Raw genomic sequence first — 15,911 nt, forward strand, 5'->3', positions numbered from 1 at the left:
GCTCGGGCGAATTTCACCTTGCTTCTGCTAATCTGATAATTGTAGCCTGATAGCCGGGTAGATCCGTCAAACATGCCGACATTTAAGGGGTGGCTTGGTAGAGGGCCTGGGGCTATCTACTTGTGGGCGGAGTTAGCTAGTTGGTCACCAAATAAATACTCAGGGAGCTGTAGATTCCAGAGTGATAAGCAATAGGAGAGCAGCCCAGCAGAGCAGAGCAAAGGATAGCATAGCCAGGCAGGCTGTCAGCCGAACGGTGGGGGGGGGCATCTGTCAACTGCAGACCCTCCCCTCCTCTCTATCCAGCTATAGGCAAACACTTTGTGAGTTGAACATGATAGGTGACTTATTTCGTGTACTAAGATGTTGTGTGATCTCTAGGGGCAGACAGCTGTAGTGACTCTCAAAATTCTGTGTGGTGGCTCCCATTGTTTACCTGATGTGCCGGTGTCCCACCCCTATATTTCTTCCTTCCCAGCTTAAAAAAGAGTCATATCTCCGTAACCTAAGTGTTCTCTGATGTTCAGGGAACATTTTCATGTGTGGGAAAGCGTGGAGCGTGATTAAACTGGCTGCAAATGGCCAGCTAAGTTTGATAATGAAAGGGGCTTACGCCTTTTGGGGCACAAGGTGGCGACGGGCCATTCTGTTTCCCGCCAAGATGTCGTGACTCCTCCCGGCACCTTATTGGTCAGGTGAGGTCACGTGCCGGAAGTGACCAATGACGAGAGCCCTCGGGTGGTGTGACGTCACGAGGCGGAGGGCTCTCGGGGCGGCTGGCGCCTGGGCAGGAGAGAGTACGTCACGAGCCGCCATAGAGTGATGACGCGCTCGAATGAGCTCCGGATCTAGAGAGCCCTTACCAGTAGATTTAAGCTTCATTTCGATACGGCAGACAGTCTGGGAGGCCAGTGGTACCAGGAACTGAGGGGCTAAGACCTGTGGGGGCAACCCCAACCACAGGTAGGAAGGAAGGAACTTTGACACTGAACATAATGAACCTTCAGTTCGATTGCTTGAATTCTGATATTTATCATGCTAATACTTGATTCACTTTTGATTTGATTTTAACTGTGTTCCCGAGTTCTTGGAATTTCTGATATATGCAAACTAGAGTGTAGAGTACTCTTGAGTTAGTGACTAAAAGAATCTTGCCTAAAACATGATTCCAGTTGACACATACTAATAACATCTTTTGATATACAGCGAAGTTCCATTCCCTGTCTTGTATGTACTGACTAGAATGGATGGTGGCAGCACTTCTACTGTCTACCCTTCTTCCTACTCCCTCTCCTCTCCCTCTGCCACTCTCCCCCTTTCACCTGACGACCCTCCTTACCCCTCCCACCTACTCCTCCCACCTCTCTACCTCTCTCACCCCAAACCCCCCACTAATTACTTCATTATCCATTTCTTTCCTTTCGGTTCTCTTATACGTTTGTGGCAGTGGAATGTTCTAGAGTTCTCTAGAGTTGCGGGTAGCAGATCAGGTACAATGCCTGGTGGGTGTAGCACCTAGGTAATCAAATACCTAGGTTACAAGGTGTTGAACTGGAGAGGTTGCAGTAGGAACTCTAGGGGAACTCTAGAAGAGTTAACTGGAGGGCGGGATAATGAACTAAAGAGAACTGTTTCACCCGTCCTCGTTAGTTAACTGGGGGCGGAATGATGGACTAAAGAGACTTATTTCCCCCCACCCTAGTTACAGAGTGAGGGAGGGTGAGGGAGGGGAGGGTGACATAGCCGCCAACACTACAATGATGCCAGCTTTGTACAGAGCACCTGTGCACTCCTAGTTATAAGACTTATCTTCCCTAATTTCTCTTCTCATTTTGCCATTTCAACAGGTCAAGTGGAACGGTCCAGTGGCCCATGCGGTTACCTATAAAATCTGGGGGGCCAATTGATCTGGGCATCTGTTCACCCTTGTAGCAGGGTTAGGCTGTCTTAGGGGACATTCTGTCCACACATAGGAGAATAAGTCACTGAGGGCTACCCTCTGCCAGTCCCAACCAATCAAGTGGAAGGACGGGGGTGCATAGCCCCCAGCTTAGAGCTTATTCTTACGAAGAGAAAATAACACAACACACCATGGTCCAGTATGGTAATATCACAACACACCTGAGTGATTGTGAGGTGATGGTGATATAGCAGTGATAGTAATATAATAAAAATAGTGTGATAGTGAGGTGATGGTGATATAGCAGTGATGGTGAGGTAGTGGTGCTGTAGCAGTGATAGTGATATAACGGTGAATGTAAGGAGGAAATCTATCAGTGTAAGGTGATAATGCAGAGAAAATGAAATGATGTTGGTGTAGCAGTGATAGTGTTATGTGATAGTGAGCTATTGGTGATATAACCAATCAACCAATCAAGTGGAAGGACGGGGTGCATAGCCCCCAGCTTAGGAGAGCTTATTCTTAGGAAGAGAAAAGAAGAGGAAAGCAAGCAAACAAGATAGAATGAACAGGAACTGAGACAATGAGAGGACACCGAGTAAAAATCCGCCACCTTGCGAGGGGACAGGCTATGAGATACAGTATGAACTAGCAAATGTTATCCACTCTCAAGGTAGGATTTTTCTAAACTAATACCCACAAAGGACTCGTCATTCATAGCACTATGCTACCAGGATGAAGAGGTTGACACAGTCATCAAGGGAGAAAATATACGTATGTTGAGGGATAAACGTTTCCAGGTCATTATTCCCCCTGAGCTGCAGGCCAGGAAGACAATAGTCCTGAAGAGACTCCATGCATCACTTACTAACCATACTCCTGAAAATATTAAACGTGACGTAAAAGATATCCTGTGTGTATCATAGAGGAATGATTGGGCCAAGGTAGAAGAAGTAATTCTCATGCCGAATTTGTCTACCATGATGAAAATAAGATTCAAAGAAATATCCAAAAAAAGCCCTCAGCCAAGGTATCTATTCCCACTATCATCATCTTAGCACGGATAACTACAACCTTGAGTAGGACGAATTCTATAACATAACCCCTGTTGGAAATGCTATAAATATGACCACACAGTCGCAGAGTGCCAACAGTCACAGTATGTTCAGAATGTGCCGGGCAGGGGGACACATATTCAGAGACTGCACGAATAAATCAATCCCCAAATGTCTCAACTGTGAGGGTCCCCACCGCACGCTGGCATCAATCTGTCCCACTAGGAAGAACATCCTAAAACAAAAAAGGGCCGAAGCCGCAGCCGAAAAGACAGCAATGGCCAACAATACCTATGCAGGTATAACTACCACCAATGCTTGGTCAAATAAGGTATCACTTAATCCTGCTAACACTACCCCACGCAACCCAGCAAACACGACCTCACAGGTAAATGGTGACCTACCCACAAAGATCCTGAGCAGTATGCTCAGGATCACTTAGAACACCTAGCAAGACCAGGGTCATTTGGATCGGTAATTAAAGAAACTTACAAGAGGAATGGTCTCCCAGAAATGGAATTCCCAGACACTCCCTCCTCCATTAAAATCACAAAAGCCCTGGTGGACAGCAATGTACTCGGCAACAACCTGATAATGACGCATACTTTCAACCAAAACCCCATAACCATTAAACAGTTAAGTGACGATAGGTTTACCGCAATGCGCAACGGACATGCACCGACCCCAAACAATCCACTAGGTGGAAGAGACCCATCAGTTTCAACATAGCCATCCGGTCATTCAACAGTGTTCTATGCTGGACTCCGCACAGAGCATTTGGAACTCATCAACTTGTACAGAGAAATAGACCCTGATATAATACTCATTAACAGCCATGGAAACAAGGAAAGTGAGAAGATCAAGATCTTCAATTACAAAATATACCAGGCCAACAGAGCTGACCAGGCCAACGATGGAGCAGCAATTGCTGTAAAAAGAAATATTCCACACAAAATTCTAGATAACTTTCAGGAAAGCTTCCTGGCAATTGAACTCCAAACTACGAAAGGTATAATCTTCATAGGAACATGTTACCAACCACCAAGACCTCCTTACCTTCCCCTGGCAGATATCATGAAACTCACCAGAAGGAACAGACCTGCCTACTTCCTGGGAGATCTGAACGCCAAGCACAGAACACTGGGACACGGACGGAACAACCAAGCAGGAGAAGCCATCCACAATATGATAAGGAACGGAAATCTAACCCACCTGGGCCCAGACGTCCCAACTTATGTCAGACAAGGACACAGTGGTAAACCAGACATAATACTGTTAAACAACCACCACTTCCTAAACACCCATGTGGGGGTTTTCTATTTTGTTTTCCCGACTGCAATGTGTACGTTGCCAATGTACATGTGACAGACGCTTCACGAAGCTGTCGGAATCGGCAGAGAAAATACGAGAGCAACCGTACAGGGTCTGGGAGCAAGGTCGAGTTAGAGTCCTTGAGGGTCTCTTCTCAGACTAGCCTCACCTGGTCCTGCTCCACGTTGATCGTTGGAATCTCCTCAATGCTTGAAACACTTTAAGGGACTCCTAGGGTCCTCGTCACATTTATAGTTCAGTGAATTAGGCAACTCGGTGTTGGAGACACCTGGAGCTGAAGGCTTGAGTAAATAGTTGGCAGTATTCAGAAGTGGTTCAACGGAAACACCGCATAAAGCTTAACAGTAGTTTATTTACTAACTTAACCACTAATACAAAGGGTGCTTGATTTACTTTAGATTGGCGTCAGAAAGGCTATGGTTGTGTTAGCGAGACTCTTGACGTCTGGCTAATCGATTCGGATCCACTCGTGGTGAAACACCTAACTTAACACATTTGACAGCCAATCATTAACACGGCAAACCTAACTGCCGGTATGCAAAGGGATTACAAGAGTGCCAACCAGATACTCGGGTAATGATGATATGCAATAACTCAACAATGGCACTGTCACCGGGACAGGCAATAACATGCACAATAATAATATCACACAATACTAAATGTGTGGTGTATGTGAAGCTCTCATTCACAGACGAGTGTAATGTCGTGATACCACACAGATAAACACGCATACACCGTCGGGTGTCTTCACCTGTGTCAGGTATGAGAAGGTGAGAACTGTGGTTGATCCCTCAGATCAACACAGACACACACAATAAAACAATGACAAGATCTTGTACTTACAGTTAGGCTACCTCTCTTATTCACTCGGGCACATTTATACAAGAACTCGTAGGTGGCCTGACAGCTGGTTCTGCTCGTCACGACGTGAGACCATTGACGACAGGCTTTCCCACAAACTGTACTTGACACGGGCGTACTCACAGGAGGGCGCGCTGTATGTCTAACCGACACACGCACACACTTGGTGGCATTGGCGATGAGTAAGGGTGGTGACGTCACGTAGTACAGTGAGGGCGGCGGTTGACTATTTGGTACCACGCGGTACACTGTGGTAGTCACACACAGGTTACTTAGGCGGCGGTACTGCCTTAGTTCAGTCTAGGTCACTCGCAGATGATCTCTATTTGTCACCAGGGGTTACCTGATACCAGTCTGTTTCGCTCTGGTGATTTGTCACTAGGCTTCTGAACAATATAGTCACAGTCGCGATTCCACGCGAGTGTTGGTATATTGAAAAGACGCCGAGTTTAACTTGACGGTGAGGAATAGACGGTGTTCTGTCTATTGGCCGATAGACAGAACACGACACGTCTCTATGCAAGGGCTCCCTCACGTGAATGCTCTTGCCAGCGGCTGTAGGGCATCTCGTGGGACACAACACAAGGGATTACAATTGACCAATGGCATTGCAGCAAAAGAGCGGGAACCAATCATATTGATCGTTCCCTGATCAGTAGCAGAGGTGACGTCATGAACACGTCACGACCACGTCAGTTGTTATTCTCCATCGCGCTGGTTGAGGCTGACCCCAGAGGTCAGTCGCCTCGCTGGCGTCTCCTCTCCCTCTCTCACGCTGGCACCTCCTATGTACTCACTGACCCTTTGTGGCAAGTATGCTTAACTTTCCTGTATCTACTTCCTGCCTGGACATACAGCGGCCTCTGTATTATAAACGTACTCCTGGTTAAGTGGGCATCCTGGGGACACCCAACATGACAGATTACTATCCAGGGTTAACAGAGATAGGGCTTGTGCACGAAATCAGTGCACTGTGATGAGCCATTCAAGTCAGCTGTGGTAGAATTTTGAGACCAACTCTCACAACCCACATAGAAAGGTTCCCTGTGAGCACAAGCGACCACCTACCAATAATAATGACGCTATCAATTAACCCTATTCAGAAACCCTCACCACCAAGACTTCAATACACTAAAACTGGCTGGGAGGCGTTCAAAAGCAGTGCACAGGAAATCAGTGTCACAGATTTTAATGGAAAGGAAACATCATGCATAAACACTGAGCTAAATACATGAATTAGCACCATAGAAAAATGCATGAACGATCATATCCCCGTAGCTCACCACATAACGCTCCCACACCCCCCAGCCACTGAGGCGCTCAGGACACAACAAACCAGATATAACAATCTTCTACAACTCATAACACAAAGTAGGTGGACGGACGATCGCAAAAGACTACAAAGGGAACTTGAAGATGAGCTGTAAGATCTATACAAAACAGAGTTCACGAAAAAATGGGATGACCTAATACGCAGTATCCAAGGCGACTACAGAAACCAAGGAAAGGTCTGGAAAAAAGTAAAGACCCTGATGGGAAGCTCTTCTGAGGAAACACCCTACATCATAGACGCCTCAGGAAATAAACTCTACGAGGAGAGGGAACAAGAAAAAGAATTCAGGAAATTCTGGGAAAAAATATTCGGGATAAACCCGGAAGAAAATTTAAACTTTTGCCCAATTAATGAAAGGGAAATTACAACTCAAGTCGATAACAGAGCTGCAGCACTACTCCCGACGCGAACAATAGACCTTAACAACATGCGCGATGACTGCCACCTTATTTTTTTTTTTTTTTTTTTTTTTTTTTTTTTTGAGATATATACAAGAGTTGTTACATTCTTGTACAGCCACTAGTACGCGTAGCGTTTCGGGCAAGTCCCTGGAATACGATCCCCTGCCGCGAAGAATCGTTTTTTTTTTTTTTTTTTTTTGTGTGTTATGAAACACATAACCATTGCAGAGGTCCATAAAACAATTATGGGTTTCAAGAACAAGGCGCCGGGCAACAGCAAGATAAATAAGATGGTATTATCCAACCTACCAGTGATTGCACTCCATCAATACACATGTATAATAAATGCAGCTCTTGCATCTGGACTATTCCCCACATACTTCAAGAATGCCACAATAAGATTATTCCCCAAGCCAGGTAAACCCCCAACCCAAACTGAAAACTACAGGCCAATTTCCCTCCTCGAAGTACCAGGTAAAATATTCGATAAAATTATCAATCGGAGACTTGTGAAGTACATGGAAGAGGACGAGAAGTATAACACCAGGCAGCATGGGTTTAGACACCGCATGTTGTTGTTAAAGATTCGCTACCTGGAACAAAAAGTTCCAAGTAGCACGGGCTATGGTGAGCCCGTAGTGCCCTTCAGACACCGCAGAGGGGGCCAATACAGCTATAGCCCTGATCTACGAGCATACAGCCAACGCAGTGTCGAAAAAAGATAAGTGTAATATAGTCCTTAGAGACGTTTCGAAAGCCTTCGACAAAGTGTGGCACACAGGCCTAAAATATAAGATATCTCAACTAGGACTCCCTCAGAGATTTACTGCTACTCTCTGCAGCTTTATAGACAACAGAACTGCTAGGCTTAATATAGGCAGCTACTTGGGTGATGTAATAGAACTGAAAAGTGGAGTACCACCAGGAAGCTGCCTCTCCCCCACTCTATTCAACATATATACAGCTGACCTACCCCAACCCCAACATGGAGAATACATCACATACGCTGACGATGTCACCCAAATAATATGCCAACCGGGCCCATCAAAGCCGCTACTAGCCGACAAGACCAAGGCAACAAATGATCTCATAAACAACTTTGAGAAGCAATGGAAAATTAGCATAAACAAAAGTTTCAAATAATACACATTGCGAAAAGAAACCCGGACCCCATCATCCTTGACAACCATCTGATCCAATATGCGGAGGTAGGCAGAATACTGGGACTCATGATAAATAGAACAGGGATACAAATTCATGTAAGGGACCGACTAAACAGAGCCAAAGCAGCCTTGGGAAAACTGAGGAGATTCCGAAGCCTCGGTACTAACATTCAGATCCACCTATATAAGACTCTAGTTCGACTGCATCTAGAATATCCCCCAGTACCACTACACACCATAAAGAAAACTAACATGCAGAAACTGCAAGCAGTGCAAAATAAGACGCTAAGGAGAGCAGCAAAACACCGTCCACCATATGATCAGACAATCCAGGAGCTCCATGAGCTCCTGAACATACAGCCACTAAACATCAGACTACAGCACCAAGCCATCAGGGTGTGGAACACCATCAAAATGTTAGAGGACCCAATGTTAGAAAGATTACTCCAAGATGAGACGCCCCGCTCCCACAGCTGGTGGCCCAAGATGAGACGCCCCGCTCCCACAGCTGGTGGCCCAAGATGAGACGCCCCGCTCCCACAGCTGGTGGCCCAAGATGAGACGCCCCGCTCCCACAGCTGGTGGCCCAAGATGAGACGCCCCGCTCCCACAGCTGGTGGCCCAAGATGAGACGCCCCGCTCCCACAGCTGGTGGCCCAAGATGAGACGCCCCGCTCCCACAGCTGGTGGCCCAAGATGAGACGCCCCGCTCCCACAGCTGGTGGCCCAAGATGAGACGCCTCGCTCCCACAGCTGGTGGCCCAAGATGAGACGCCCCGCTCCCACAGCTGGTGGCCCAAGATGAGACGCCCCTCTCCCACAGCTGGTGGCCCAAGAGCCGCGATTTAGATGAAAATCCAACCCCACAGTACATAATTCCCAAATGAAATACCAGAAATCCTTCCCCCAATAATTGGAAAAATTGAGTATGTATAATAATAAAATAAAGAGCCTTAAACAGAACAACATGTGTGGAAGCATCGGAGTGTGTATATATGAATGCTACACAGTATTCATCTACAGACATCCATATATTATATTAGAGACTACAGGATGACTTGGGCAAACTGGAGGAATGGTCTAGAAAATGGCTGCTAAAGTTCAACTCAGGAAAGTGTAAGGTAATGAAATTAGGTGAAGGGAGCAGGAGGCTGAACACAAGGTATCATCTGGGAGGTGAAATCCTGCAAGAGTCAAATAGAGAGGAAGATCTGGGGGTTGATATCACACCGAACCTGTCCCCAGAGGCCTACATCTAAAGGATATCATCAGCGGCATATGCTAGACTGGCCAACATAAGAACTGCCTTTAGAAACTTGTATAAGGAATTGTTCAGGACCCTGTATACCACTTATGTCAGACCAATCCTGGAATATGCAGCTCCAGCCTGGAGTCCATACCTAGTTAAACACAAGACAAAGTTAGAGAAGATTCAGCGGTATGCCACCAGGCTCGTCCCGGAACTGAGAGCTATGAGCTACGAGGAAAGGCTAAGGGAACTGAACCTCACGTCCCTGAAAAACAGAAGAGTAAGGGGAGACATGATAACCACCTACAAAATTCTCAGGGGAAGTGATAGGGTGGACAAAGACAAACTCTTCAGCACGGGTGGGACACGAACAAGGGGACACAGGTGGAAACTTAGTACCCAGATGAGCCACAGAGACGTTAGAATTTTTTCAGTGTCAGAGTAGTTAATAAATGGAATGCATTAGACAGTGATGTGGTGGAGGCTGACTCCATACACAGTTTCAAATGTAGATATGATAGAGCCCAGTAGGCTCAGGAATCTGTACACCAGTTGATTGACAGTTGAGAGGCGGGACCAGAGAGACAAAGCTCAACTCCTGCAAGCACAATTAGTTAAGTATATATGATGAAACACATGTGAAGAACCTCTCACACACTCACAGCTCCCTGACAAGAGGGAGCCAGCTTAGCTTAGCTGCCAACACCCACACATGGTGTCAGCAAGGCGGACAACCCGCCTGCTTTCATACCTCTCACTGTATTTCCCACTTCTATACTTCCCTTCACCTATACCTCTGTCATACAAAAGGTTATAATCAGACCTCAACTGAGGTGGTTACAGCTGACAATCACAGCTAACCTGCACACCTTATAATGATAATGGGAGCGTCTTACAAGAAGATCATTAGTATCTATATGTTTGCATGAATTATTATACATTAATGGCAGGTCTTTGGCTAATGCGTCAAATGTTTAGATACGGGGTTATTAAAGCATCGTAGAAGACCTGCTGCTACTATTATTATTAGTCTTCACACTACACACCTTGTTTCTCCACACACATATGTCATTTATCTACGTGAACCGAAACATAGATACAGTGTAAGCATTTTGTATATTATATCATTTGTTATAAAATGGTTTGCCATTTCATGCAGCGTGCGCGCGGGGAGCGGGCGTGCGCGCGGGGAGCGGGCGTGCGCGCGGGGAGCGGGCGTGCGCGCGGGGAGCGGGCGTGCGCGCGGGGAGCGGGCGTGCGCGCGGGGAGCGGGCGTGCGCGCGGGGAGCGGGCGTGCGCGGGGAGCAACCCTACACACCGGCTCCACACCTCACTACTACTACTCCTGCAGATCACACATGTCTCGGTTGCCTAGTCCTCAGTTTTCTCAACTAGCGATAATTATTTGCCATTCTTTGACCAATGTCTTAAAAATATGAGTTTGTTTAAACCGGAATGTATTATATAGTAGCCTTTGGTTATCTCCATAGCGTAGCAAAGGGAAAACGTTTGCACAAAAAGCAGATCTCGGTTGTCAGCTGTTTCTGGAAACGTTTCCACCCTACAAACGTTTAATTGTCATTATTTTAAAAGATGAATGACGTTCATTCACAAATTTGCAACATATTCGGAAATGATTTGTTTCATGAATGTTATGTATTGATGGTGAAGTGTGAAGTTAATGGTGGTTTGAGAGAGATGGCAAGCACGGAGTGGTGTGCAGCGCCCCGCCTCCCTCCCCCACTAGTTGGCATCCAGCCCAAGCTTAAACTGTGAGCACCGCGTGGCGCCCTCCGCGTTCGCATCCCTCTCCACATTTTGATCAGTATTAACGGCATATTGAAAGTATTTGAAGGAAGTTGTAAGACAAGAAGGTATAGTGTGTTGCAGTGATGCGTTGAGTGTAGTGATAGTGCTCTGTGAAGTGAAAGTTGCAAGGAATATGTTCACATATGCTGGCGTGTGTTCAGTGGCAGGAGGAAGCATGGGGTGGCGGACCTTGCCCCCCCCCATACACCTTGCTAGTAATTGCCATGGGCTTACCGTGCCCTGGATGCCGGGGTAGTACCGGGCACCTACCAGTTCATCATCGGAGGCAGGTGGTCAATGAAGCTGGGTGACAGCCGTCCCAATGAGACCATACATGCCCCCTCCATGGTAAGACCGTGCCCTCTGCGGTGGTATAGTAACTGCTGCTAGGATGGTTGATGACCCACGGTCGGGCACATGTTCTGTGGCTAGTGTAGTGGACTTGTAGAGTGGTAGTTGTGTTATGGTTAAGTCCCTCCCACACCTCACACATTCCCACCATCACTTTGTATTAATAATGTCATATTGAATAATATTTACTACTGAAAGAAGCTCCCGTCCATGGCATAAATAGTTTAAAACTCACTACTGCTTCACACAAAAAATGGTAGTATTCAGTGGTTAATTACATTAAAGTTCTTATAAATTAAACCAGTCTGTTGTATTCTATATATTTAATGTGTCAATATTGTATAGCATCTTAAAGGGCAATACGTTGTTTGCAGTAATGATCCGTAGTTACGGAATAGTTAACCTGAAATGTTAGACAACCTTGACCTTTAAGATAAATCCATACTAGAGTGGTAATTATTTTTAACATTTGTATTGGCAGTGTATTTATTAAGGAGTGTCATGAAGCTAGCGCACATATAATATGTAGGGCGTGTTTCTCTGTGAGATTGAGTATAATCTTTAATATAACAGTTGAAAAGGTTTTCTATTTAATATCTGGATTTTACCCAGATTAAATCTCTGCAAGAACCTGATTCAAATTACAGCCATGGAAACCTCAAATTTTGAGCTATCTGTTATGTCATAGAGATAATTGTAGCATTGGTAGATAGTAAGAGTCAGCGGGGATGACTGGTGTTGGTGTATAGGTACGGACATAACTCGACAATACCCACTTCAAGTCCTCACACGTCACGACTTGGCTCCCAATCCCTCCCTTTGCTCCCACCACCTCCCACGTGTTCTCTCAGGTCTGCCTGCTCGCTCGCCTACACACTTGAGTTTTATTGAAGACTATCGTACGATGTTTCCGTTAATTTTGGATATTATAATGACAAATAATTGTAAATATTGTGAAGTTTAATTCGTATTCCATTTACAAGTGGTAGTGGCATTTATACCTTAATTGTCTCAACGGAATAATAGATTGCCGTTCAATTTGTTAGTTTTCATTTAAAGTTTTCTCGCGTTTAATCCAAGTCTCCTCGAGTCGCTCCCCTTCTCTGTCAGCATTCATCCTCCTACGTTAGCTTCCTTCTTTCTGTACTGTTATCTTTACTGTTATCTTAACCGAGGTGACCTGTCAGTATCAGTAAACGTTCCTATCATTGTTTTATCACCAGGATTTTCAAACTGATACGATGTTCTCAGCAAGAGCCAAAATCTCATTTTCATTGATATCAAGAACATTACTACAGATTGTTCAAAATAGTCAATATCGCAGTTAGCCAATTTGAACAGTGTTGTTAAATATGTTATTGATATCACAGTAACGTTAACTTTGCCCTGAAGTGTATTAATATAGTTGAAACTTTGACCGTCTTTAAATGTACTAGGCTGCCCGGGCTACCACAGAAACGTTGGCATTGTTTTCATAAAGTCTTAGCAATAAATTAACTTAAACTAATGCTAACACTATAGTACCAAAGAATATAAGCCCTACTACACTCACATTTTGCTCTAAGTCTTGTACTAGCTATAAAGCTTCAGCGCGTAGCAAGTCTTATGTGTGGTTATAGTGATGGTACATAAAGTGCAGTTATATAGTGCTTTGTCTGCTTATTATAAATACTTGTCATAAACCATATTTACGACCAGCAAGTAAAATATAAACGTATGATTTATCTTTAGGATTTCGTCTGAGGTTCCAGACGTTTGGAGCCTAGGAAAGGAATTCCTAGCCTAGGAATTTTCCGGTTCAAATATACTGATGCCTTCTAGAGTTCGGCCTAGTTACTTTACAAAATTTATACAGTAACAAAACAGATTTATAGTTTGTTATAGTGGTTATACCATATCTGATTGATCAGTGTTTGAATGCTTTGTTTAGATTTTAACTCGTGATGCTAGCAGACAGGAAGAATGGAAAAAACCAGGGTAGCCTAATAAAGCTCAACGTACTATGCAAACCTAGCCGGCCACACGTTGTAATTGTTAAATAGTTTCAAATATTTCGTTTGGTTCTATTGAAAAGATAAGCAGGCGGAGCCTAAGGGCAGTACAGTATTGGCTGTATAATTATGACTTGAGAGTGGGGGTGTGTGTGAACTCAAGGCTGTTAGGGCAACGGGAGCCAAGTGGATTCTGCCTCATACTCTAAGATATTCTGACTTAAGCCTACTTTTTGTTTATTTTACACTAGATAATTTAAATCTCTTACAGCTTTCAAACTTTGGTTATCTTTATATAATTTTGTGCTTGTATAGTATTGTTTTCTCCCTCTCTGAATGTAATTTATTCATCTATTTTTATTTGAAAAGGATTTGTTTTTGCATCATTTTTGTCATGTGGAGATTCATTCTAATATATTTTAGTTTCCTGCAAGTTTTATATATTAAGTTCACGTCTTGGCCAATTTTTGAGCAATTGGCTAGTCATAGTAATGCCCGCAGCAGGCAAGTGTTTATTATATGGCGTGTGTTATCATGTTACCATCCGTTATCATCCCAGAGTTACCATCCGTTATCATCCAGAGAACCCTCGCTCAAGTCTCGCTACTTCCTGCTCAAGTCTCGCTACTTCCTGCTCAAGTCTCGCTACTTCCTGCTCAAGTCTCGCTACTTCCTCCTTGGGTAAGTACATTTCGATTGCCTTTTAGCTTAACCTGGGCCTACAAGAACAAATGGTCTGAATTCGTGATAAGAGTGCAAATAAATGTATTAGCATGATAGTGAATGGTTGCATTTTGTTTACAACAGCATTGTAATCGACAGTGTTCAGAAATGACAATACTTCTGCCATTGCTGGTGCATTTGTCAATTACTTTACAATGTTTAGAGTATTTGATCAACAGCTATAAATATAGCTTTGCCAAGTGACTCGTGGCAAGTTGCTGTTGATGATGGCAACACCTGTATAGTGAACTACTTGTATTGTTGTATTTTGTGAATTATTGTCAGCCTAAATACTTTATATGACTATTGAGGTTTTGGCCAGACTCGACGGCGTATTAACCGGACACGTTCGGGCGCGAGCGTGGGAGTCTTTTCATGTTGTGGGGTAAAGCCATTGGACCAGCCTTACACTTTCTTGTCAAATTAATCCTGTCATCTCTGCACGACCTCCTGCCGCAGTAAGAGATGAGAGGTCGGACTGGCAGTGGCCTGGGGGCCAGATTCACGAAAGCACTTAAGAGCGTGTACACCTTTCCTCAATCTTTGACGGCTTTGGTTACATTTATTAAACAGTTTATAAGCATGAAAACTTCCAATTCAACTGTTGTTAGCTCATTAACTGTTTAATAATTGTAAACAAAGCCGCCAAAGATTGAGAAAAGATGGTACAGGTTCGTTAGTGTTTGCGTAAGTGCTTTCGTGAATCTGGGGTCAGATTCACGAAAGCACTTACGCAAGTACTTACGAACCTGTACATCTTTTCTCAATCTTTAGCGGCTTTGTTTCCAATTATTAAACAGTTAATGAGCTCCGAAGCACCAGGAGGCTGTTTATAACAATAACAACAATTGAATGGGAAGTTTTCATGCTTGTAAACTGTTTAATAAATGTGACGAAAGCCGTCAAAGATTGAGGAAAGATGTACACTTTCGTAAGTGTTTGCGTAAGTGCTTTCGTGAATCTGGCCCCTGGAGTCTTTAACACATCTCAGCCCAGTGATGGTAATTGATCGCTGACTGTATCTCATCTTTCACTGGCACAAGGTAGTTTTGCTGGGTACCCAGTCAGAGTAGTGTTGTCTCCAATGGCCAAGCTCACACTCGTGCTAAATAATAATAACAATAATAATGAACAACTCCACAGGAGCCGTGATGAGGGTTCCCAGGCACGCTCTAGACACCTACGCCACGACATGGTAAAAGAATTGCAACCTGGGGTACACCTTCATCCCACAAGGATCCCGAGACTGCCACTGAAGCTTATCTCGGGCTTCACACTATCCCCCCCCCCCCATGCACTCGGGCTCTGTCGTGCAGGGGTTCTCTGACGCGCCTCTTTCACTACACAGATCTCATAATCTCGTAATGTCAATGAACGAATCCACAATGATTTGTTCATTGACACATCACTGGTAATGTGAGTTGTGTGTGTGTTGAGATTGCCCCGGTTGAGCTTCAGTGGAAGCCTCTGGATCCTTGTGGATGCAGTAGCATTTCGGAGTCTGACGGCTCAGTGGACAGCGCTCTGGATTCGTATTCCTAAGGTTCCGGGATCTATCCCCGGCGGAGGCGGAAACAAATGGGTAGAGTGTCTTTCACCCTGATGAAAGTTCACCTAGCACTAAATAGGTACCTGGGAGTTAGACAGCTGCTACGGGCTGCTTACTGGGGGGAGGGGGGTGTCAGAAAAAGGAGGCCTGGTCGAGGACCGGGCCGTGGGGACGCTAAACCCCGAAATAATCTC

At 44.9% G+C, this 15,911-nt stretch overlaps 2 protein-coding genes across 3 annotated transcripts in view; one reads left to right on the forward strand and one right to left on the reverse strand.

The window, feature by feature from the left end:
* Positions 1–15,911, reverse strand: part of LOC123762736 (uncharacterized) — a 197,803-nt gene that overhangs the window by 166,952 nt on the left and 14,940 nt on the right. The gene's annotated exons all lie outside the window — the stretch shown is intronic.
* The window catches only part of LOC123762732 (uncharacterized), a 273,458-nt gene that overhangs the window by 959 nt on the left and 256,588 nt on the right, over positions 1–15,911 (forward strand). The window contains exons 1-2 of one of the 2 annotated variants that reach the window (XM_069332253.1): positions 11,062–11,451; positions 14,005–14,126. The gene's annotated coding sequence lies outside the window, so the exon portion shown is untranslated. Of the gene's footprint in view, positions 1–11,061; positions 11,452–14,004; positions 14,127–15,911 lie in introns of those variants that run through there. The other variant, XM_069332254.1, reaches the window with a different exon arrangement.

Source organism: Procambarus clarkii, chromosome 27 (assembly GCF_040958095.1).
Source record: "Procambarus clarkii isolate CNS0578487 chromosome 27, FALCON_Pclarkii_2.0, whole genome shotgun sequence".
Lineage (NCBI taxonomy): Eukaryota > Metazoa > Arthropoda > Malacostraca > Decapoda > Cambaridae > Procambarus > Procambarus clarkii.